The sequence below is a fragment of the Pipra filicauda genome, unplaced genomic scaffold (genome assembly GCF_003945595.2).
Source record: "Pipra filicauda isolate LSUMZ 115617 unplaced genomic scaffold, ASM394559v2 scaffold110_size2237424_pilon, whole genome shotgun sequence".
NCBI lineage: Eukaryota > Metazoa > Chordata > Aves > Passeriformes > Pipridae > Pipra > Pipra filicauda.
In genome coordinates, this window is record NW_024103552.1 from 106,626 (window position 1) to 130,888 (window position 24,263).

Here is a 24,263-nt window from a genome sequence, read left to right on the forward strand (position 1 = left end):
TATTAATGAAAACGTGCAACTATATACATGCCAAGACTCATCTTGGAAGAGTCCTACTGTAACCATCTTTCACCTGAGATTTCCCCTTTAATTTCAACCCATGATCCATAAAGAGGAAATATCTACCTGACTCTTCTAGCACATCCCCTAGAGAAATTCTTTGCTTTGATTTTAATCAAATACACCTAATACATCTATATACTTATTAAAAATGAGTACTTATGTGCTGGTTCGAAAGCCAGAGCAGGCAGACTTTCTACAGGGTTTCCATATAAGGTCAGTTCTGCCAAGAAAACTTCAGTTCTAACCTCTAACATTTCTACAACTTTAGTTTGAGATCTGTCTTCAGTAGCACTTGCCAATTGTGGAACTCAAGTCAGGGTGTTAGCAGATGTGTTTTGCTCTGCTTCAGTCTCCCAGTGGGTTATGAAGCCAAATTCAAGTTTCAGATGACTACACTTATTTTTCAGACTTAGTGCACTTTTTTTTTAATGTGAATTTGGAATGGGGTGAAAATTCTTTTGTGTTCTGGCCTATGTCCATCAGATCTTAGCCTGCAGATGAATAGCAAAAATTATGTTTGTATCCTTTACATTCAAAATTTGTGAGACTATAAATATCTTGTGGTCCTAAAACATTCCTTCTACTTCTTCAATTAAGACTGTGATACTTCTCCTGCAACATATCTCTGTGTTTCCTAACAAAGATCTGACTGTCTTCTCTTCTTCTTTGTGCGAAAGCATTTAGAGACTTTTGGAGAAGTTGGTGCTGATGTCCCCCAAACCAAAGAACAGAGCTACTTCTCTTTTAGGCTCAAATAGAGCAACAGAGGAGAAATTACTGAATATTTAGCTGCCCTTTTGATGACAGGAAAAGCAGTCCTTGTCCTCCTTTCCATGAGCAGTTCAAGTTTTGGATATTCAGTGTTATCAGCTGATTCTTCTGAGTATGTTGTATAGATGAGAATTGAATTAACTGAATGAGATCTAGTTCCTTTAAAAAGGAGAGGAAAAAGGAAGAGGAAAAAGGAGAGAAAAAAGCCTTCAGAAATATAAACTCGGTCTAGTTAAGTTTGTTCCCTACATTATAATTTAGCTCTTTTTAATGAATATTAGAGCCTTGTCTGATCTGAAGAATAAGCTTCACCTTTTCATATTGAGGGCTGGCTGGAAAGCCTTGACCTAGTGCTGCATCTGAGATGTTGTAAAGCCAAGGACCAGATACTCCTATGGCACCCCAGACTTCACCGTACTTGCTTGGTGGACTTGCTTATCATGGATGCAGCTCTAAGAATAATTGATTTGAGGATTTGTCTGCTGAGCAGTCAGGTAGAGAAGGCTTTATTTTGGCATGAGGTTGCATTTTTCCAGCTATTTTTGCTAAAATGAACTCCACATCAAGAAGAAATTATATAACTCAATTTGACATTGGATGTTGAGCAAATTGAGACCATGTTCTCCTTAAACAGTTTTGTGAAACTAGTCTCTGATATTTCTGTTTCTGCCTGACACCAGACCATGAATTTGGAGTTTGCTCAGTCACTGTCTGGACTCCAGAGATGATATTGACTAGATTTCCACAGCTTGTATAGAGACAGTGAAATTTAGGTTTCTGAATCCAGATTTTTCTGTAGGTAACTAATGTGGAGAGTTTGATATTAAAATGATCCCTTCCTGAGCTGTTGTCAAAGGATGTAACTTGTTAAAGGTTGATTCTAGATTCAAAGCATGCAGTGTGTACCTGTGCACCTGCTCTGACCCAGTCAGCCCCCTCACTCTGTTCACGCAAAACTGGGGGCTGTAGCTGTGAATGCCCAGCAGCAGATCCCTTTCTTCAAGGAAGCTCCCTGCTGATCTGAACCCAGCAGAGGGAACACTTTTGCTGATCTCTGCCTCTCCTGTCAATAAAGACACAGGCTGAAGATAAGCAGAGCCAAACGGCTGGGTCCCCAGTGCATACAGAGCTCATGGTGTCAGTCAGAGATGTCCCTGGGAGCTGCAGCCCCCAAGCCAACCTACTGGCTAGTGCAGAGTCACAGTGTGCACCCATGTGCCTGGAGCCAAGTTTCTCTCCCTTTACTCCCCTCCCAGGGCATCATCTGTTGCTGAGAAACTTGGATGTAGGAAGCATCCAAACCAAAAGCATAGGGAGGGGACTGTACCAGACAGCAGCTGCTTAGGACCTCAAAGGGAAGACTGAATTCCTTGTATCTGACAATTGAGATGCAGGCAGTCACTTTATTGACAGAATTAGCTCATATTCCAGTCCATCACGTGTACAGATAATGCACTCTGGGATTAAGCTACTGTAGCAAAAAATTTCCTAACCTAATTTTAAAAGATAAAAGCTCCAGTGAAGTGAGGCTTCATGGCACACTCCACTCCATTCAATTTCCAGTGCTTCAGGGGAGCAGGCAAGAAAGCCCTCCCTCAGGGCGCTGCTCTGCACCTCTGACCTCCCCCTCTGAAAGCAAATCTTCCAGGGAAGGAAATAGAGCAGCACTAAATCTCTCCTCCCTCTGGATACCAGCATCTGCTGTCATTCTTTGCAGCTTACGTGAAAGGTCATATGGAGCAGGGCTCTGAGAAGCCCTTCAAGTAAAATAACAGGAGTGCTGTCCTGCATCAGGAGAAGACCTGCTTCCCCTTGTCCCCTTCCTCCCCACTTCAATTCCTGACCACCCTATGCTCCCCATGAGTTTTGGGTAGCCACAAGCACTGCCAGTCCAGTCTCTGGACCTTTGAACTGGAAACAGGTGTAGCCTCTGAGTCCTGATGGCACAGGAGATGCTGATTTATATAAGCTGTTTTACCTCAGCATCAGAAGGAGGAGGGAGAGAGCAGCCTGTGGCACAGCGGTGCTTTGTTAGGGCTTTGTTCATGTTTTGGAGTGAGGGAGGGTTGAATGCGCTGGGCATTGCACAAGGTCAGATGGTGTCTGGGGATTGCTCAATACCCACAGGCCTCCTGTGGCAGCAATAGAGGGACAGAGATTGCAGCCAGTAAGGAAACCCCAAGAGCTGAGTGTTTTAGGCTGGATGACAGCTCACACCTCAGCAGTGGAACATCTGAACTTGTCCATCCCTTCAGCCTCAGAGGTGGAAATGGCTCTACCACAGTGTGGTCAAGCCCCAGGGAACAAGATGGTTGCGTATGCATAGGACAGCTGTGCCCAGAGGCAGTCAGGTGTTCTGTGCTCTCCACCCCCTCAAGGCATCACAAGTCACAGAATCAGAAAGTAGTTTGGGTTGCAAGGGACCTTTAAAGGTCATCTAGACCAACCCCCAAGTTTTAACAGGTCATTGATTTTCATTCATGATTGAGCTGCCTTGCATTGCTAGTGAGACCAGTGTTTCTTATGCAACTTCACTGAATTAAATTTTTTATCTGGCCATGCTGCAAGGATGGCATTGTTAGAAACCACAGGCACGAAGCCCATGTAATGCTGGTGGCAGTAGCTTTATTTCTCTTGGCCATGGTAGGGGAGTTCTCAAGCTACACCAAAGTTCCCTGAGCAATTGGTTGTCTTCACATTTGAAAGGCAGCATTTACATAGCAGGCTCCAGCAATGTTCTTGGTACATGCTAGTTTAACATAATTTTAAATCGTCGATCAGGACAAAAAAAGATCCGTGTGTTAGTGTGTTGTCTTCCTTTATGTAAATGCTTTGAACAGTGTGCTAAAAGCATCCGTATTAAGGAGACAGTGGTATCTTGTTCATTTGGAAACCCGCACAAAAAATATACATAGCTTCTATATTACCAAAATCCAAATAAATTAGTACTGTTTGTGCTGTTTGAGTGCTTACAGTGCAGTTCAAAGGGAAATCACACACAAAAAGGTGACGTTCTCAGACCCTCATGGCCTGCCCATAATTGTTGCCTGCACAGAAAGCTGCAGCAGCCTATTTACTTGCACCAGCTTCACAGTTGGTCTCCAGCCAGCAGCTGAGGTTCGCCCCAGTTCTATGTGAACCTCAGACAAGGTTTACAGGAAGCCTTCAAAAATACTAGTCAGTGGTTTCAGTAGGGTTCAGCAGCACCAGCTCCCCAGACTTTCCTTTTTCTGTTTATTTTCATATCTTCATTTCACCATGCATATTTCAAAGAGGAGTGTTTGCAATTTTTTTATGAACCAAGGTTGATACTAGAAAGTTGAGTGGACAAATGCTTTTTGCCTGGATTCTTTGGCCAATATGCACATTGCTTACAAGCTTCCATTTAAAATAGTTGTCACACATGTATAAAGCACTCAGAGAAGCTCCTTCCTTCAGTGCCGGCTCTTGGTGCAAGCGGTTCCAGTCATCCAATCATCTGGTTATGAGCTCTGTGCACAACACATCCGTGCTATCCCCCTCCACCCCCGCCTCAGCTTGTCCTGCCCCTATCTGATGTGATTTTTATTTTATTGGGCTTTGTTTGATTAATGGTCTTCTTCTCCACTAGTGCCTGAGGATCTGCAATGCCTGGTGGGATGAAAGGTGGGGTGGACAATCCAAGCCATGGCCACAGGCAGGACAATGTTAGAGAAGGCACTGCTGGCAGTAGGCCAGTGAGTAGGGTGTGATAAGGGAAGGTGGTTTTGAGGAATTGCATCTGTTTCTGTCAGTTCTCCCTCAGACAAGCCAAAGAGGTCTCCGGGCTCAGTTTTTCAAGATCTTGCAGAAATGCTACTTGTAGCTGCTGGCCTTCACTCTGATTTGAGCAGCTATCACTTACTGATCTAAGGGAGGAAGACAGCTGCATGTTAGGGGAAGATCTGGCCGACTTCCATCATGATGCACTGCCATTTTCCACAAAAGCATTTACCAGGAATTGTTCCAGCCCCTTGCCATAAAAGAGCAGTCTTTCTTCCTTCAAATAAGAGTGAATGTAGAATTTGAACTACTTATTCTTATACATATGGTAGTTTCTCACAATAAATGTGCCACATGGCATAAGATGAAATTACATTAGAGGGACCAGCACACACGTCAAAGCTTTGATTGTAAACTTCCAGCTCAGGGAAGGAGATGAGCAATCTTTATGTTCAATTATAACTGCAGATATTTCCTTTTTCCTAAGCTAGTGTCTGTTACCATGGCCACAACCTTCAGAATTTTCTGGCTATTTTAAAGTCATTACTAGGAGTGAAAGAACAGATGCTTAATTACGTTCTTCTTATTCCATTCACTAGGTACAGCTGACATTTTAGGACTAATCCATAAAAAAAAATCCTTTTTTATTGTTTATCATTTTCCTAGAGAAAAATAAAAAGAATTTAATTAATATGTGCCAGTATGCATTTTGTATACAATTTCTAAGCAGGCGTGAGGAAACCAGTTTCTTGACATTTTAAAGATTGATTATTAGCCTGGTATTAGCAGCAGTCATAGGTAAGTGAAGGCCATGCTGTAAAAAATAGACCAGGAGCTGCAAATTCTTGTCCTGGCCACTGACAGTTCCAAAGGACTAAACATTTGAACACTCTGGTTTCCATCCAAAGAAAGACTGTTGAGCCAGAGCCCCTCTCTCCATGTATTTGCACATCACCAGCAGAGTCCTGTATGGACCCTGCTGCTCAGGTGTTGCAACTGTAGGTACACTCTCAGCGTCCTCACTGTACATACAGTCCTCTGGGATTTATCAAAACACAAGACCTCACAAGAAAATTCTTCTCCACCACATTGTGGCATTTCATGGTTTGTGAGGAGAGGCAGTAATTACTCAGGAGATTGCTCAGCCAACAGGACTGCAGTACGTGTGGTCCCCTAGATCTCTCATGGTCTGCTCATACTATGTTCCTCTTAGACAATGTTACCACTTGTGTCACAGTATAGAAGATCTGTTCATTAAAGGTTTCTGGACTTAGGGTTGCTTAAGTTTAACATTTGTCTCTAATGGTGGTGACCCCAGTATGTGATGAAGGCCTTGGCATCTCCCTGTGCACACCTCCCTGCTAGACTGTCTCAAGCCAAAGGAACAACTTGATCATAAGAAAGATCAAGTATGATGTGCTGAATCCTACTGAGACTGGTATGTAACTTGGTTTATATCGAGAAATGTGACAAAAACGCAACCTCAGATATCTGCACACTTCCAGGGAAAAATGGCTGCAAGCAGGCACTTTTGAATGTTTGGCTTGAGCACATTTGGATAGAGGGATCCTACTTCTCATTCCACTCCTACTTTCACTGCCTAAGCTTATTTGGATCTGTGTTTTGTAGCTCTGTTCCTGAGCTCTTCACCAAAGACTTCCTTGGTGGACTGAAGTGTTGGGAAAGTGAATGCCCTAGAGAAGTGCATCATGAGATATGAATTCAGATCTCCATATTTAGGCTGCTCTCCCATTCCCTTCCACAGACAGTTGCTCTAGACCAATGATGTTTAACTCCTTCTTTAGTATTTTCTTGACTTGGAGCTGCTAGGTGTCAGCTTTCTGACGAGTTACGAGATTTCTTAGTTTTGCTGTTGTTGCTCAGCTCCTCTTGGTGGTGGAGTTTGCTCTAGCTAGTACTGCTACTAACTTGAAGCTATTCATGTACTAAGCTGATCGTAATCTCCTCAACAATTATGCTAATGAACACTGATTTAAATATTGTGCAAACTGGAACAAAGAACAGCGCTGTCCTTCCCTCAAAAGCAGAGCTCAGGCTATGAAGGGAGATCCAGCATGGAATTCTCACTGAAACCCCAAATGGAAACTGAGATGCCAAGAGGGGGAATTTAGGTCAAGGCCAGTGGCTGCAGAAAGTCCCACGATGAGAGATGTGGTCAGCGTCCAGCAGCTTCTCACCATCCCTGCTACCATGTAATGCTTACAGGATCTCACCGCACAGCTGCTGCAGGGCAGGCAGTGGAAGAGCTGACCAGCGATGGATGTGCCTCTCAGCCATGGCGGGGAGTGGGCTGGCTGCCCAACAGCCCCCTCTGACCATGGGGGGCTGTCATGTTGCCTTTATTTTTGGTTATGCAATTATTTTGCTAAGTTGCAATCCCTTGTGTTGCTGTAAAAGCTGCTTTTGTCTATGCAGCCTCTGTAATTAAATATGTCCCCTCTTATTATATCATGCCTGAAGTGCACTATCCACTATCCAAAACTTCCATTTCCTTACAGTTTTTCCCATTTGCCTGTTTCTCACAGGTGGCAGTGAGTCCAGCAGATAGAGGGCTTGAGCTTTGGGCTTTAGGAACTGATTCTTCCTACAATAGTAGTATAATGCTGCAGAGTTATTCTAAATAATTTGGTGACTTATCCTAAATAACTCAGTCATCTAGCCTGGCTGAGTCAGTGTAGGACAGAAACAACCTGCTACCTACGTAGAGCAGAAACATAATCACCCAAGCAGGAAAGGAGGCAGGAAGGGGTCCATTCAGCAGGCAGCACATTTTTAGGCAGTCCAATTTAGGCAAATGTACTTAAGGCACATTTTTATTTTGCGGTGATGGAAGAGAAGCAAGTGCCTTGCTTCCAACATCTGCTTCACGCTCCATGCATGACTGATCACATCCCTCACTGCAGCAGCAGCTCAACAGAGCTGCAGCCCCAAGGTCATGTGAAGGTGCTGTTGGTTCTGTGCAAAGCAGCTCTGACAGCTGACCTCAGAACTCTCCCATCTAACAGTTCTGAAGGACCCCTTTGGTTCTGTCTTCAGGGCATTCACAGTTCAGTCTGCCATCCCACTTCTGCAGCCTGCTTCCCACTCTGGGTTGTACTACCTACCTGGTAACCTAATCAGGAGATGTCTTGTTTTCTCCTCTGGAAAGTGTGTCCATCTTTCTATATTATTTAAGATAATGCTATATATACGCACATATGTTGTATACATGTACATATACATACATAACATGAAAAGACAAAGGTGAATTTTTAAAGTCAAATAGTTGGAAATGTTGAAATTTAGGTGATCTGTGCTTTTATCTCTCAGCTCTTCTAGTTTGCATTTATTTTCATATAGTAAGAGCATATATATTAATGCAGTCAGATATGACTTTCCATTATGCTTCATTTTTGTGACACCCCCTTGGAAAGTAGTTGCAAAAATCCAAGAATGAATAATCTTTGTGAGTAAGGAAGATTGCTTCAGAGAGGGATTTACTCATAGTTCAAAAGCTGTGTGCATTGCATCTCAGCTTCCCCCCCCATCCAAATAGTTTGAGTGTACAAGGGCCTCACATGCATTACTATCCCATAAAGTGTAACTTTGCCTGTTTAATTGAATATGGTCCTGTGACTATCGCAAGAACTATCTGAAGAGCTTCCTATTTTGAACAATCCAGTCTATGTGTCTTTCTCAGAAAGAAGATGCATCCTTGTTCTGTGGTGATTATAATGCACCTTTCAGTAGGGTCTCAGTGTGTTTCTAGAAGATCATCTCATTGAGGAGCCACAGTTTCCTCTGTAGATGAACTATTCTAGACATTTTTCAGTCAAATTTTAGTTAAATATGCTTCTGTTATCAGCTAGCTTTGTAAATGAATGGGTTTCAATGGATACAAGAGTGGTAATCTAGTGAGATAGACTTCTGGAGAAAAAAATCAACAGAATGATGCTTTTTTATTTGAGATTACTTTCACAGTTCACATACAGAGGCTCCTTTCTTTGAGCATCTCACACATATTCTGAAGAAAGAATACTTTAAAGATAAACCTGAGCTGTCTTATCTTCCCTGAGCACCCTTGTTTACTTTGGGCCCACTTCAAAGCTATGCCTGAAAGGACTGGTATTTAATAAAGAGTAAAATTAGATTCTAGGTGGAATGTGCAAAATACTGCAATGTCCTGCTTGTGATTGTCCAGGGGGAGCTGGGCAGCACATGCTGTGCTCAGTGTAAGGCCCTACATGCTGCCTGGCACGGAGGGCATTTGGAGGTATGTCTTCACGTGGCTAGTACATGTTTGGAAGTTCTGCCTTCTGCCTTGGGGCAGAAAGAAGTAAATCCTCTGCCTGTGTGCATAGATGAAAAACTCAGACCTCCTAGTTGGTAAGATGATGGCAAAACTGAGCATCTGCTTGTCTGCGAGGTGTGTGTGTGTTTAGCCCTGTTACAGCATTCGGGGTTGCCGTCTCCTTTTCTTCATTGTAATCAATCAAGAATTAGACAAGTGATCATGTGTGCATGGACACACCTGCCCATACAGTGTGAAACAAGTGTCACCATGATGGTTTAAGAGTATAAGAGATTTGTAAGGGAGATAATATTTTCATTACATTAGTGTATATGCTGTGAAAAAGCAGAATGTACCTTTGGCATACACTGTTGAGTGTTACAGGCTGGCATCTACATGGGGAAATCATTAAAGAATTTCTGCCCAGACTGGAATGAGGTCACACCTGGAAATAAATTTTTTCCTGAGGTCTCCCACTTGGCTTCAGGTAGCCTCCATCCTTGCCCAGTTCATCACCTGAATTCAATTGTCCCAAGAAGCAAGAAACATCAGGTGAAATCAGGCCATTCCAGAGCCCGCAGTAGTCTTCAAAACCAGCAGGTTTTAGTGAAAATGAGGCTGCTCCACACAGGTTAGTGACAACCTCCTTCTCCACTAATATCCTGCTTTGCTCCAAATGTGCTAATTACCCTTTTCTGTCAGCTTGTAGTGCATTAACAATGATAAATTTACAGGCCACCTGTTCCTCTCCTGTGTTTAGCTTGGAGCTGACTGCTTTGTGTGACTCATTAAAGCACCTGTGAGGGTCCACTGATTTTTACCTCATCAGGTGGTCAAAGACTCTCCTTCACACAGTTTCTTAGCAGTGGTATTTAACCATTCTCATCCAGTTCTACAATATTTTGCCTTTTCTGCCAGTATCACATGCAGAAGTTGGTGAGGACACCCAAGTTTTGTGCTGGTGAGAATTACCTGCTGATCCCTGCTGAGGGGCAGCATGTGGGGCCTCTCAGGAGTGCTAATATAGACCTGCAGTCGGAAAGGAAGCCCATTATTGGATTTCCAGGTGCATACCTAAGCAGCAGGTAGATGAAACTTGTTTAGAAAGGCCTGGTTTTTTTCCTGCAAAAGCAACAGGGAAAATCTAAGTGATGAGACATGCATTATTTCACAGCAGCTCCCCAACTTTCAATTTTGTGTTTGACGTGGTGACAACTCTTGTGCCAGGGCTCCATCAGACCATGTCATTGCCAGCATGTATCCTCACTTCTTGGCCCATACAGGTTTGTTATCACTTGCTAACCACATGCTAAACTTAATTATGGCTAGCCAGCATCATGGGGCATGACTTGTCCTCCATATCCTCGTGTTCCTGGTAGCTGGTAGCCCCTGCTAGTGGTCCTAGTATGTCCATGTCCTCAACTCCTTTGGAAGGTTCTATGGATACGTGGGCAAGAAAACTGCTTCCAGGTCTCTGTGAGATAAATCGGGATTTATTCAGGGACTGGGAATTGAGGGCTCGTCATGGGACACCCCCACCCACACAGCACTGGTGCACACTTGTTTCTGTGCACATATAAAACTCAGAATACAGACATTTCATCATTTAAGTGAAGTACATGTAGTTGAACTTTGGCCTCCACTGCTTTGACTACAGAAGAAAACAAGGGTCTAAAAATAAGGAAATGTTTGCCTCTTGGAAATTTTCTAAGCAATTAATCTAAGAATTATTGATGTTTCTAATTTTGTCAGCAGAGGGTGGACCATCAGTTGCACTCAAAAATACCAGCTCTTTGCTGATAGCTCATAAAGTGGAATGGCTTTTTAATGAAGTTGTCAGAAGAGAGGTTTGCTGCCAAAATCAAGGATATTGCTCTATCCCACTCCTACTCCTTCATCAGGGAAACTTCCAAGAAAATTCTGGCTTTCTCCCAAAGATGTTGTGTGGGATTTTTTTTTTTTTTAAATTTCAGTGCCTGAAAACCAACTCCAAAGCCAACTTTACTGCCAACCTTTTAAAAATCAGAGTAATGACAGTATATGCTAATAGGAGGTTTCACAAATCAGTATGAGATCACTGAAACCAGTTCCCATCTGATCACACATGAATGAACGTGTGTGGATTTGAACTGTGTTCATGATATCATGATAGCTACATCTTTCATTTAGATTGAGATCAAATTAATCTTACCAAGTGCTGGGTGGTAAACTGTTGGTAAGTGGCCGTTTTATCATCCTGTGGAGACTAATGTGAAAACATCCTTATTTTAATTTAACCCAGTGTTAGATTTTACAGCACCTTGCAATGAAATATGTACTGTTTCTCTGTGAATGGCTCCCTTTCCTAGAACATTCATTAAAAAGCAATGAGCCTTGTGAGGTATATCCTTCTTTTAATAAGGAAAAAAACAAGTAGAAAATCAGAAGTCTTTATATATATTTGCATAGTTATCAATTTCTTAATCTTTCTTGGAGGATTCCTTTGGCAAGTCACAGGAGGATCCCTGTTTTGCTCACTGTGATTTTCCAGTGAATTCATTAGAACATCAAGATATGAGACATATCTGGTGGAACAAGATGTGCTTTCATTATTGAATAAGTGATTTGTATGGTGATTTTATATGGTGCTTTACAAACAATTCTTCAGTGTTCATCTTGTTTCTAAGTAGTGGAGTTTCACTGGTTTTCATAACATTGGTAGCAGAAAAGAGAACTGGGAAATATTTGATGCATGAAATGAGAGGAAGTATGGAATATCTAGGGAGTGGGTTGGGACAGAACTTATTGGTGAAGACATGGAAGGGAAAATTGTCAGCCGAAGATATTTTAAGGACATCTTAGGAGCTATATGTAGCAAGCAGGGAGGGGGAGACATTTAAAATGCAATTTATTTTATATTTATATATATATATATATTTATAATGTATTTTTATAAGGCATGATACTGAGAATGCAAGAAGTTAAGGTTACTGTAGAAAAAAATAGGCCATATGGGGCATATAGAGCAAGAAAAGATACTGGAACAAATAATGCCAGAAACAGAAGTCTCTATCTGTGAGATTATGATTACATAAGAACATACGGCACTGAAGAGATCTGAAATATTGGCCATCAAGTAACTGGTGAATCTTCCATTAGCTAAAGGCAAAATGTTCTCATTAGAGTCAGCGTCTCTCATACTTGCATACATCTCCACTCCTCTCCATGTCTGAAAATAGTGCTTCCCAGGAAAAGAATCAGATCTCTGCCATAAAGGCAAAAGCAGCAAGGCAAATCATGGTAGATGAAATGGTAATAATTTTCTAGTAATTAGATACCAAATACATCTTCCTTATGTATTTCTTTGGATGATTTAATTAGAAAAAGACACAAAGATTAAGCCCATAGATTAACCCTTCCAAGGTTTCCAAACCCTGTTGCTTCGGACATAGTATATCTCATTGTTAAGATGCTATTTTGACACAGGATATGGTGTGAAAAATGCCAATATTTGCAAATGTTAATAGTTGGAATAGACATACATAGGAAACAGAGAAAAATGTAAGAGAAATTTTTTTTGTGACAGACTTTTTCAAAGATAATAGAAAAGAAAAAAGTTTGTGTTTGTTTTAGGAGCTAAGAAATAGCAGTGAAAAGTAAGAGGTAAGGGAAAAGGATAAATAAAACAACAAAGAAAGGATGAAGTTTTATAGACTAACACAATGAGTAAGTCCTAGGAAATGAAAAATCAGAGAGGCACTAGAAGTCACATACAAAAATGTCAGAGAAGCTGACATCCTGAGAACAGCAAAGAGACAAAAGTAAACCAGCCTAAAAGTGTAATAGGATCAGCATTTCTGTTTATTTACAGTCACTAGGAAGTGGTGAATAGTGACATTTTATTCCATGTTGGATAAAATCTGGTTTTCCTATAGTTAAACTTCAGAAAAATGTTTTCTGGTTCTGCCACTTCTACTTTTTTACAAAAATGATACAAATTGTTGTTCACAGGAGAAAAAACAGTTCATTTGTTTGAAAACAGTTGTCTGGTGGACTTTGTTTACTTCCTTGGAGGATGTTAGTAGTGAAGGCAGAAGTGCTGTTAACCCATTCTTTTGTGGAGGAATTCATCTTAGTTGAATTTACAGAAAATTGTCAGTGATGGCAAAAGAGTTTTCAATCAATAATTCGTATTTTTCCATCCACATTCAGTCCTGGTTTCTATACAGTATTTCTCATTGCAGTTTGTGTAATGCTATGAACATGTGAATAATTACTGTTGAATTCTTGTGAACAATTTTTTTACTACACTCTGATTATGACTGTATGATGTGTGCCATTTCAAAGGTTCCTTTGTAAAACAGTATTGTTTATACGAGTGGCTACTACCTACACTTAATGTTGAGAACTGCCAGAGGTTTGTTTACTGATAGCAAGTAATAGTAAGAATATCAAGATTATACAAGCATTTGTTTATGTGTGTGTGAGAGACAGACAGAGGAGCATGGCAAATTATTTTTGCACTTAATTTGTCAAATGTTTTTCTATGCCTCTTAAGGGAGTTTGCTTACCGACCTTTACCATGTTGTTCAAACTCCCAAATTCATTCCTGTTGAGTAATTTCTAAAATCAGGCAGCACACTGTGTTATGCATGAAATAGCAGTTGGGTAAGACATGGGTCTGTGTTTTTCACGGCATGTTGTCATGACTAGATGTCATTCTGACTTTCATGGTGAATAAAAATCAAAATCTTCATCCAGTAACCTTATAGATTATATCCAAGCAAAGTTTCCCAAGCTAAGCTTTTTCAGGTTTGTACACAAATGATGCTCAGTGGGAACAGAAAGCAGCATCTCCACATTAAATGCCTGTTGTACACCCCTAGATCCAGCCCTCCCAGGCCAGGTGTCTTTGTAGAGTGGGGAAGAAGCAGGTGCTGTAAGGTGGCTTGAGTAATCATCAGATTGTTAAAAAAAAAAAGAGGAGATAGTGTCATCACCAAAGGTAACCCCATTCTTGTCCGTGGGAAACTTTTCAGGGGGCACAACAAAGCATCTGAATTGGGGTCCATGGCCGAGCTTAGAAAGGTGACTGTATTGCTGGGCCAGCTTGGGGGCAGTTATGTGGTTTTCCCACACCTTATCTGCAGCATGAAGGTTATAACTGTGAAGGCAAAGAGGTTTTAGGGAAAAATAGCAAAGACATTATCTTAAACCAAAATTAAAATGTTGCTTTATTTTGTTTGTACTAAAGTCTTTCATGTCAACAAAACTTCTCAAATACAATTCATATCGTGACTCATTTGGTTGAAGTTGTCTTTGAAATCAAACAGATTTAATTTACTGTTAATATTCAAAATTAGGCATTTATCATGGAGCAAATATTCTATTTAAATTATCATTTTAAAACCTTTGTAAAATGGAAGTAGCTTACTGCACTGCAATTTGGGAATTACAAGTTCCTTTCAGATGTAGGAGCTGTAGGCTGTGCCATATGTCACTGGGAGGATGTTTTCTCATATATTCACAGGAAAATCTTAGATTTGAATGACGAATTCCATGAACTTGGCAATAGAGCATGAAGAATAAAATAGAAGTGGCTAGCCTCAGTCTCCCCTAGACAACTAGAAGGTAGAAACTTGCCATATGTCAGTGACTGCCATGAGCAATGCCCAACATTAGAATATCACCCTGTTTTGCAGCATTACATACTGCCCCAAGTCCTTAATGCAAAGCAGATGGCTTTGTTGTTGATTAGAGCTGGTTAGAATCTGAAATTCCCATACCAAAGGAAATTTTGACATTTATATTTATTTTCACTGCAAATTGGAACAAAACATCAAAATTTCCCAGTGGGATGGAAGTTAAAAAGGACCTGGAAACACCGAGTTACTTCACTTCATTGGAAATTAATTGTTTTCTCAGTAGTATCAAACTACTGTAATTCTAAAATTAGTATCTAATATAAATGCCAAAACAAAATTATTAAAATCACACTGAAACCTTTTTGCCTTGTTAAAAGGAAAACATTAAGTTGAAACAATAAAGTCTGACATTTTCCCAGAATTTGTTTTCTTCAGTGTGACAAAACATTATGATTTCAGCTAAGCTGCATTACCGGATGGAAATGGGTTCTGCTGAAAAAATGTTCACATAGTGCTGTTGGTCCAGGGCGAGTAATTCACAGGATCATCTTGCAAGTTCAAGGACATAAAAATTCTCAGAAATAAGACATGCACAAAGAGAAAATTAATGCAATATCTTCCATTTAGAAACTTCCTTGAGGACTGCTTTAAAAATTCCTGCAACTCCCACAAAATTTCTTTAGTCATCCAGATCCCTCTTATATTAAGTCCCTTGTGTCCAGTGCTAAGTGCTGGACAAATCATCCCTGGTGTGGACCTTCATATTTATGAACTTGTAAACTGTGACATTATCTTTGTGCATCTTGTTTCCATCTCCTTAGCAAAATTCTGGTCCTGGCTGCCAGAACCTTCCACTCCCACTCTCCTGTTGCCTACTTTCCTGGAGAAAGTTCCACTAACTCTCTTCAATATGGAACAAAAACTTGCAGTTACTCTCCAGGTAGGAACCTCCACAGTCATTTCTTTCCCTATGACAAGAACATCTTTAAAAATATCCAGTTTGCCAGCTAATGGCTCCATTTTTTCCAGTATCGTGCTTTCATTTTTTTTCTGTCAACACCAAGTCTCTGCTGTGGGATAGGAAACCATCTGTTAGTTTTTTTAAGGGTAGACTAAGCACGAATGTCACTCTTTGGGAGTCACATGCTATTTATTTACAAAGATAAAAAAATCAAGATCATGAATTCACATCAGCTTCTCGTCTTACTTTGTGCAACAGTAGCTTTCTGCTTTAGTTTCCACTGCCCTCCACCAAGGTATTGCATATATGGTTACATAAAAGGACCAAACAAGATGTAGGACAGATTAGAAACCTGATGAAGTTGCTGCTAGATGAGTTTGATGACTGGTGTGCTCAGGTGCATTGGGGAAGATTATGTTACTACTGGTGAGTGCCCTACACAAAGGAGAGAAGCCCTACAGAAGAAAGGAGAATAAACAGTTTGACATAGCTGGACATTTGAATATCAGGATAAAGACAAACAGCAGTGACGCAGGTGTGTAGGAAGGCTGGCTTTTCTGAAGCACTCAGGCCCTCATTAGATACCAAAATCAGTGGTGCTATTTTCTGGCAGGTCTGAGTTTACTGGATACATCTGCTTTTTGAGAAGCCACCTATTACACGGGTGCCCAAATGGAAGGTGTGTTTTGTTTCAGAAGCCCGAGTTTAACTGTAGGCATTGGGCACTAGGAAAAATGTGACCTTGAGTATTTTAGGAAATGTGGTCCAGAAAGGGATTGTTAACCAAAGAGACTTTAGGCTCACATGTTGCTTAATGGGAGACACAGTAACTGCAGAAAATGTCCATCGTGTGGATCTTGATATATGGTCTTTTTTTGAAAGAATGTTAATAGGTCATGTAGAGAGGATATTCTGAGTTGGAAGGGACCCATAAGGATCATCGAGTCCAACTTTTAAGTGAATGGCCTGTACAGGGATCAAACCCCTAACCTTGGCATTATTAGCACCATGCTCTAACCAACTGAGCTAATCTCAGGGTAAAGTCACCTCCAGCTGGAACAGGTGAGAGATTTTGCCAGCTCCCCTGCTGTCAGATTAACACCCATGTGTATAAATACTGCAAATGTCCTGTGCTTAGTGAAACAGCTGAATGCAGTAAAATCTGGAAAAGCAGCCTCCTGGGGGTGGATGTCCTAATGTACTGTTAGCGAAGTCCCTCTTGTCCTTTGCCATACAGAATTAGGCAAAGGCAAACATACTTTTACAAAAATACTATTTCCATAGAGTTTTAAGAAATGAAATACATACATATATATCTAATTCCCAAAAGAGTCATCTGAAGTCTGCCAAGACAAAGAGTTCGTTATTTTAAAGACCTTAGATGGTTCTACCCAGGATTAATGAACAAAATGTTGGGTTTTTTCTTACACAGCATGTTGTAAACTGTTGCTTCTCGACTTCACAAATGAATGATTATGAACCAAAAAAGTGTGTGAATATTGGCATGGTTTTTATTCTGTGAGTTCTAAGAGAATTGGGAAGAAATTAAATTAAATAGTGAGACCTTTTGTGAGTGTGAGAAGAAGGCTTAAGCATATCTATATAAGTTGTCCCTCTTTTGTCTAGTTTCTCGTTTTTATTTCCCTGTTTCTCATTAAGGAGGAAAAAATTACTTTCAAGCTGTTATGGGTGGGTGAAGTCTTTGCTGGCCCTGGGGAATGGCTGTCCAACAATTACTGCACCATTTTTCACACTACTCATAGGGTGGTGGCATCACTTCCCAAAGCACTCCAGACAAAGCCCGGGACACTGAGAAAGGTTGGATTGCCAGATTCCCCACCATGTGCTCAGGGGAGCACACATTTACACCCCCTTACACCTTGGAGGGTCACTGCAGGATTTGGGAACACTAATTGCTTTGCATGTAACTCCAAGCAGTCCCTTTTCCTGGTGTCTTCACTGCCTGCCTACCCTGGCCTGAGGTTACACCTTAACTGAGCTCAAACGAGCTCCATCTCCCCTATGTTGGGGGACAGCCAGGCTGTTGGCACGGCAGCAGCAAGTACCTGATTGCCAGTAGGTTAAGGACAGACCTGATTGCCCCATGCAATCAAAATCTGATGAGTGGAGGTGGAGCAAACAGACTCCGTCACGTAAGCAAATAAAGACACTCCTCTTTGATGGGTAGATGTGCACCAAAGTTCATTCAGGAGCAGCCTCACAAACAGTATCTGAGTCCTAAATGCAGGGCTTTAAAATGGAAAGAGTTACTAACCATGAATGTGAGAGGAGTCACTGCACAATGTGCCACACTCTACAAATGGATGTAACATGCTCTTTTCCCCAGTTCCCAAAACTAGAAATACTCATGCCTAGTCATTCTTTTCCTAGCACACACTCAGCCTTACAGGAAATGCTTCAGAAACAGAGACCTTTTCTGGAAGCCCCAATGATGCTGAAGGTGATGCAGAAGTGAGGGGGTGTGAAGGCATCAACTCTTTCACTGCACGAGGCTGAAACTCTGCTTATTGGTTTCAAAACAGTTCCAGCTGAGACGATGGGCTTTGCTGAGAGTAACGTGATAAACACTAGGCTGTTATCTAGTTAAGTCACTGATGCTGAAGACCACGGTAGTAATGTCGTAGCATTTATTGATGGGGCACTGCCTTTCTGCTGCTTCCTTCACCCTTGCATCAGCCCTCATTGCTAAACTGCACAAAGGAATTACAATGAAGAGGAATAGGAGACAATGTGGAACAGCTGTAGCATTTCTCTGCCAGAGCAAATCTAGGGGGAGAAGAGCCTGGGCTTTTGATGTTCAATATCCATAAGTGCCTCCAAGTTTAAAACACATGAACTCCATGCAGTTGCTCCTGCTTCTCCTACTTGCACTGCCCACCTCAACCAAAACACAGAGCTGTAAAGGTTTTGCTTTTAATTCTTGTCTTGAATTTCTCCAGGGGTAGCAGGAAAGCACAGAACAAATACTGTTAAAGGAGCGATTAGGGCCACCTTTGGCGGGGAAAGGATCCCCAATAAGGGGACTGGAGGAGCAGGAAGGTGTCACTAAACAAAAGAGGAATAGCAGTGAAAACATCAGGATCCTGGAATCAGACTAAGATCCTAATACAAAAAGAGTGAAATTTATTGTGATGAACAGGTCATGAAGTACCAATGGGCAACCGGATGGCACATGTGTCCCCTGTTCCTTCTGTTGATAAATAAAGCATAAATGATCCCATCCACACCTTTTCCTTGGTTTTTTTCATCTTAATTTCTGCATTAGTCTTCATTCCTGTTCTTTGATGTCAGCTACAGTTTTAGCCAGAAGTATTTGGGTACTTGTTATACTGCACTGCAAATGTGTTTACTGCTGCTCCTTCTGAATATTAATAAGAGAATGTCAGATTTTTTTAATGAATCTGGCTCATGAATTTCATCCCATGTTTGCTGTTTGCCAATATAAACAGATAAATGGAGGGTGGCAAGGCTCAAAATTTTATTCTGCATATATTTATTTTTTTGCTAAGTCCCTCTGTGATTTTTAATAAGTTTGGTTTTCTTTCAAAAATATGTTCCAAGATGCTGTTAAAAAAAAATTAAGCAAAAGCCTTTCTTGGCAAGCATCTCCACACTGGTTACTCAGATGAACGTGTGAAAACAAACCAGAAATGGCCAGAAGGAAACAAAGTGGCTTCTTCCAAGAGCTTGTGGGGTAGTTTTCTGTGGAATGGAGAATAAAAAAAATAAATCTCTTGATCAGGTAGCACTTACGCTTCATGGCAGGAAGCTAAAACTGGAGAAGTTATTCTTCCCAGCGCTGCTGCTGTAATCAAAAAGCACTATGCTGTGGCAAAAAGCACTATGTTCCACTATTGGGATCCTGCACTGGCACTGGAATTTCCAATGGGACAGTGCAAAGCAGTGCTGGAGGTGGCTCTGAAGTTGTGAGCACCAGAAGGGCCAAACAAGAACAATGCAAAAGAAGAGCGCTCTGCCAACCTGCTCTTCAGGAGCTCAGGGAATGGTCACAGAGTTCCCTGGTGCTGGAGCACATCAGAGATCACCAAACACGTCCCTGCCTTGATCACCTGAGTCTTGCTGAAGAGCTCAATGATGACAGACAGTGCTTTGCCCACATTTACCGTTGGGTTTGCATTCAGGACCAGACCATGGCAACATCATTGTTCCAGCCACAGGGAAAGAGCATATGCGGATGGGAAGAGAATGTATCATTTGAGATAGCTGTTGCTTTGAACTATTTTATTACATAGCTTATACAGCAGTTAACAGTATTACAGCCCAAAGGAATAACTGACCTTATGAAGGAAATTTGGCTTTTATGCCAGAATGTGTTCACCAAGGCCTTGACTTTTGTAAATGCACATAACTTCTCCTATTTTGTAAGGGCATGGACATAGATGAACAAGAGATGCATTTGGAAGTGTACATATACTGGACCACAAATAACAACAGAATTTGAATACACTGCCACATGCTATAATTGGTGAACTGCTATTTGGTATCTGAAGCTTTACCAAGCAATGATAGCAGCTGGCAGAGGAGAAGGAAGAGTGTAGTTCTGATGCTGTGAAGTGTTGGTAACAGAGCAAAATCTTGGCCTGGAATCCCTGGGGACACACCCCCAGGCAAAGTCCTGTGCTCTGAGATGCACTGCAGTCTCCCTTGACATCCCCCCACTTATTGCAGGGTAAGGGTCAACCTAAGGCTTGCTCAACCAGGACGGAGCAGCACCCCTTCTTTGAGCTTGTGACGGAGTGGAGTTCCACAGTGACAGGCAGAGAAAGAACTGGCAGGAGTGGCAGAAAGTGGTGGCAGGACAATTTAGCTTGCAGGAGCCCTGTATGCTGTGCTGTGAAGCTGGTAGACAGTGACAGGAGATGACTGCTGCTGGGTAGGACATGAAAGAAGGTGAGATCCCTGCCGCATGCAGATGTGTAGGCAGCTTGAGAGGTAGATGATGTGTCTGAGTCCACTTGTCAGCCATCCAGGTTTTCAGTAACAATCAACCATTACTCTGGAGGAAAAAACACAACGGTGATGGTGAGTGGAGAGTCGCACTTGTACCATAGTCAAGTCATTAGGCATTGCCACAAGGGACTGACTCATGCTGGAGTGCTGCTCTCTCGCCACTGTCAGGTAGCAGAGCTGGGTCAGATTGATGCTGTTGTCCTGCTTGGCCTTTAGTTCATTCCAGCAGTCATCAGGAACTTGAACAGCTGCTTGGCAAAGATTAAAATCCCACGATTGCTAATCTCAGGGAAATGCTCAAATTATGTGTTAGAAATATTAGAGACAGCATTGCACCCATAAGCAGATTATTTCTTGGAAACAGGTCAAATTGTGTGTGTTAGAAACCACAAAAGAGCAGTTTCTGAAGACAAAAATCACAAAAAGGAAGTTTCATAAGTTTCATTGCTTATTTCTGAAAAGTTTTCTGCTTTCACTTTTACAGAGTTGGTGTCTGTACCCAAGTCTGTGGTGTGATTCACCTTGCTATTCCCACTGGAAATAGATCAGGCGGGACTTGTCTTCAAGCTGATTATTACACCTTTCAGGTGCTTTGTACCCTCTTAGCTATGAAGTACCCAATAGCCTAAATTTTCCAGTTTTAGAGTAAGGCTTCTCTGAACAAAAGCCCTTTTCTCATTATACTTTTTCTCAGCAGTGGACTTCCCCTCAGATTTAAGCCTAAATGAAAATTAAGATGTCCTCTTGTCTTTGGCAGACTGAGCTGGATCAAGAAAAAGAATACATAGTGTTTTCTTTATATGATGGTTGTCAAGTTTCAAGGGCAAAAGCTCTGTTAGAAATGTGTTCCCAGAAGTTGCTTGTTATAGCAAACCTTCAACAAAAAAAAATTATTTCTTTTAAGGAAATGTGTTTAGATTGTTGCATTGCGTTCATGCAGCAATTCAAGAGCTGCGTGCTTGTGGCTGCTGCAGCTTCTCAGCTCCTGTGAGGATGTTGCTTAAGCAGACAATAAGTTTGTCTTACCCTGGGGTTTCAGATTGAGGTAACAACTCTGTGAGCAGCAGCAAGCTGCTGACAAAGAGACACATGATGGAAGAGGTGTTCATTGCCTTTCTGTCCAGTCAGTCCTTCCAGTTTGAGGAGAAGGCTCTAACAGCATCACTGCCCTGCCCGCACAAAACACACTCCCCTGCAGGGAAAGCCAGTCGGTGCAGTGTCACTGGCTATTTATGCTGAATTGTCACAGGCCTGTTGTCTGTCCAACAGCTCTGTCTTCAGTCTCATCTTAAAAACGCCTCATCTAGACCTAAATAAAACAAGCTCTAAGTATTTCCTTTAAGGAGCATTGCCTATGACATTACCTACAATAATCAGTGAACAGGGATTCTTTCCATAGCAATTGCATAGCAGTTATGCTTTAGTTACTGATCTTATGTAGTTATTGGCTGAAGTGGTATCAACTCTTCAAGCCATAAACACGTTACATTCTTTTTACTAAATAATATTGCCTTAAGAATTAGGACCTTAATATTTTAATATATTGTTATATCTAGCAAGTCATTCATATTATGTCTAACACTGTTGTATCAGAGGAAGAAATTGTAGAAATGGAGTTAAACATAATTATTAAATGCTTAATTTGCCGTTTTTTTATACCTATGACATCCATTTCTCAGTATTGTCAATATTTTACTTTGCTGTTGTGATTGCTGTTCACTATTTACTTGTTGTATTTTTGACATTTAGTCCTACATTATAAATTTGATAGATCTACAGATGTGAAAAAGTGGGAAAAAATGCCTAAAATCAGGTTCAATTTTATTTCATTCTGTGCATTTATTGCTGTTATTGTTAGCTGACGTTCTCTTAGCTCACTGCGCTCTGCCCATAATCTAATCTATCCTGAAGAGTCAGGCAGCAGTCTATGAAGCTATTATAAGGATCTTCAAGTGTCTTCAAGGATTTTCTGTACTTGGACTGCAAAGGAATTTTGATCTGTTGTTGATAGAATGGGCACAATAAATTCCATTTTGACAGTTCCTAGAATGCCACCTATTAATAAGGAACGAGGGCAAAGAACATGATACAAATTCATCACAAGTGGACTCATAAATAATGCTCCTGGTTTTGACTGCGTCACCTGGCATCACAGTGGCTGTGGATTTCAATCCTGGATGGCAAGTCACATGTTGTTAGCTGTCCTTTTCTGCCTGGAGAACACACGTTTTTCTGGTTGTGATGTTCTGCAAGGCAGTGCCACCTTCTCTTCTGTATTTTTTATTATTTGGTAAAAATATGCTGCACCTACAACCTTGTGTGGCTATAAAGGCATTAGTTTTTGGACTGAAATATTTTTTTGCTACCTCTTGAAGAACACTGCCTACACCTTACCTCACTATTTTACTTTTGAGAAGATTCTGGACTGGAAATGTGCAAGTCGAGTTTTCCATTTTCAAATGTTTGAGTCATTAAAAAGCAGGAGGGAATTATATGGCTAATGCCAGCTCACTCCTACCACTGCTGACTTGCACCTTTGTCAGGAGTCTTCCCTTCCTACTCTAGTGGTCTGGAAATTGTACTGCCCTTGAGGCTGCAGAAGAGCTGCCGACTGGGGCTGTGGGCAGCTGCCATCTACTCTGGGGATTATACTGGGGGTTTCTGTGTTAAATTGGTGCCACTCTAAACTAAGCCTAGCCACCTCACTTGTCCAGTTGCTTTTCCATCCCACTGGCAGACCCTGATAGTTTTTTGTTTTGCCTGACATAAAGCCCTCTGGCTGCCCTAATGTAATCTGTTCGCTCAGCTAATTCCCAGGTTGTTTATTGTGGGCCCTGTCCAACACCCGCAGAAGGCCACGCAACCTTCAGCTGCCTCGGCAGCTGTTGGACTGGGCCTATAAAACAGGGACTTATATGCTATTTTCAGGACATTAAGAGCTTGGATTACTTAAAAGCTGTACAGTGGTGTGTTTTGATCAGGATAAAAGAAGGAAAGGCAGTAGAAAAAATTACCTTTGAGGTGGTATCTTCCACTTTTCAAGTGTTTTGGAGCCACTTTGGAGGAAAAGATATTGTTTGGATCAAGGAAGTCACCCAGGTCATTTCCTGACATGAAATGGTGAGGAGATAAAGAAGCCCCCATCGGGCAGGACTCTTCACCCTTTCCAACCTCCTCTCTGTAAACAGGGGAGCCCATTCTCCATTAACTGTGTAGGCAATGAGTTTAGACAGGACATCTAGTTCCCAGACTAGATATCTAGTTACCAGACAACCATCAGCGGAACCTGTGGAGGCACAGGTGGATCTAGGATGGATCCCATAGTTTTCCCCTTGAGAAATAAAGCTTTTTGGTCATTCTGGTCCAAGAACACAGGAAATAAGGATGTCAGCCCTCTAGCTGCTTTGGGGAGTTCAGATTCCTTCAGAAGAAGGGGAGCTTCTCATCACAGAAAAAAATTAGCCTCAATTTCATCTGCCCAGTGCCAAACAGTAGATTAGGTTCAAATGCTGGTACATTTCTCAGTGGCTGCTTGTGACATGTATCGATACTTTATTCTTCTTCAATTTTTAAAAGTGATACCTTTGTTTAAAAAGGACATATTATTGAATGCTCATCAGCCACTCCAGTCATTGTTCATAAATACATTTCTGGCCCAGAGACTTCATTCTGACAATGGTGTGAAAGTCCTGTTTGGATTATTTTGCAATTCTGCTTGTTATCCATATATCAGATCTCAGTTGTGACTGACACTTGCATGACAAATTCTCAAGCAGGTTTCTGTCGATAGAGAATGGCTTCCCACAAATCAGGTATAATG

At 41.4% G+C, this 24,263-nt stretch overlaps 1 protein-coding gene across 2 annotated transcripts in view; it reads left to right on the forward strand.

Annotated features, from left to right (window-relative positions):
- Nucleotides 1-24,263, forward strand: part of NCALD (neurocalcin delta) — a 58,675-nt gene that overhangs the window by 15,782 nt on the left and 18,630 nt on the right. The window lies entirely within an intron of this gene.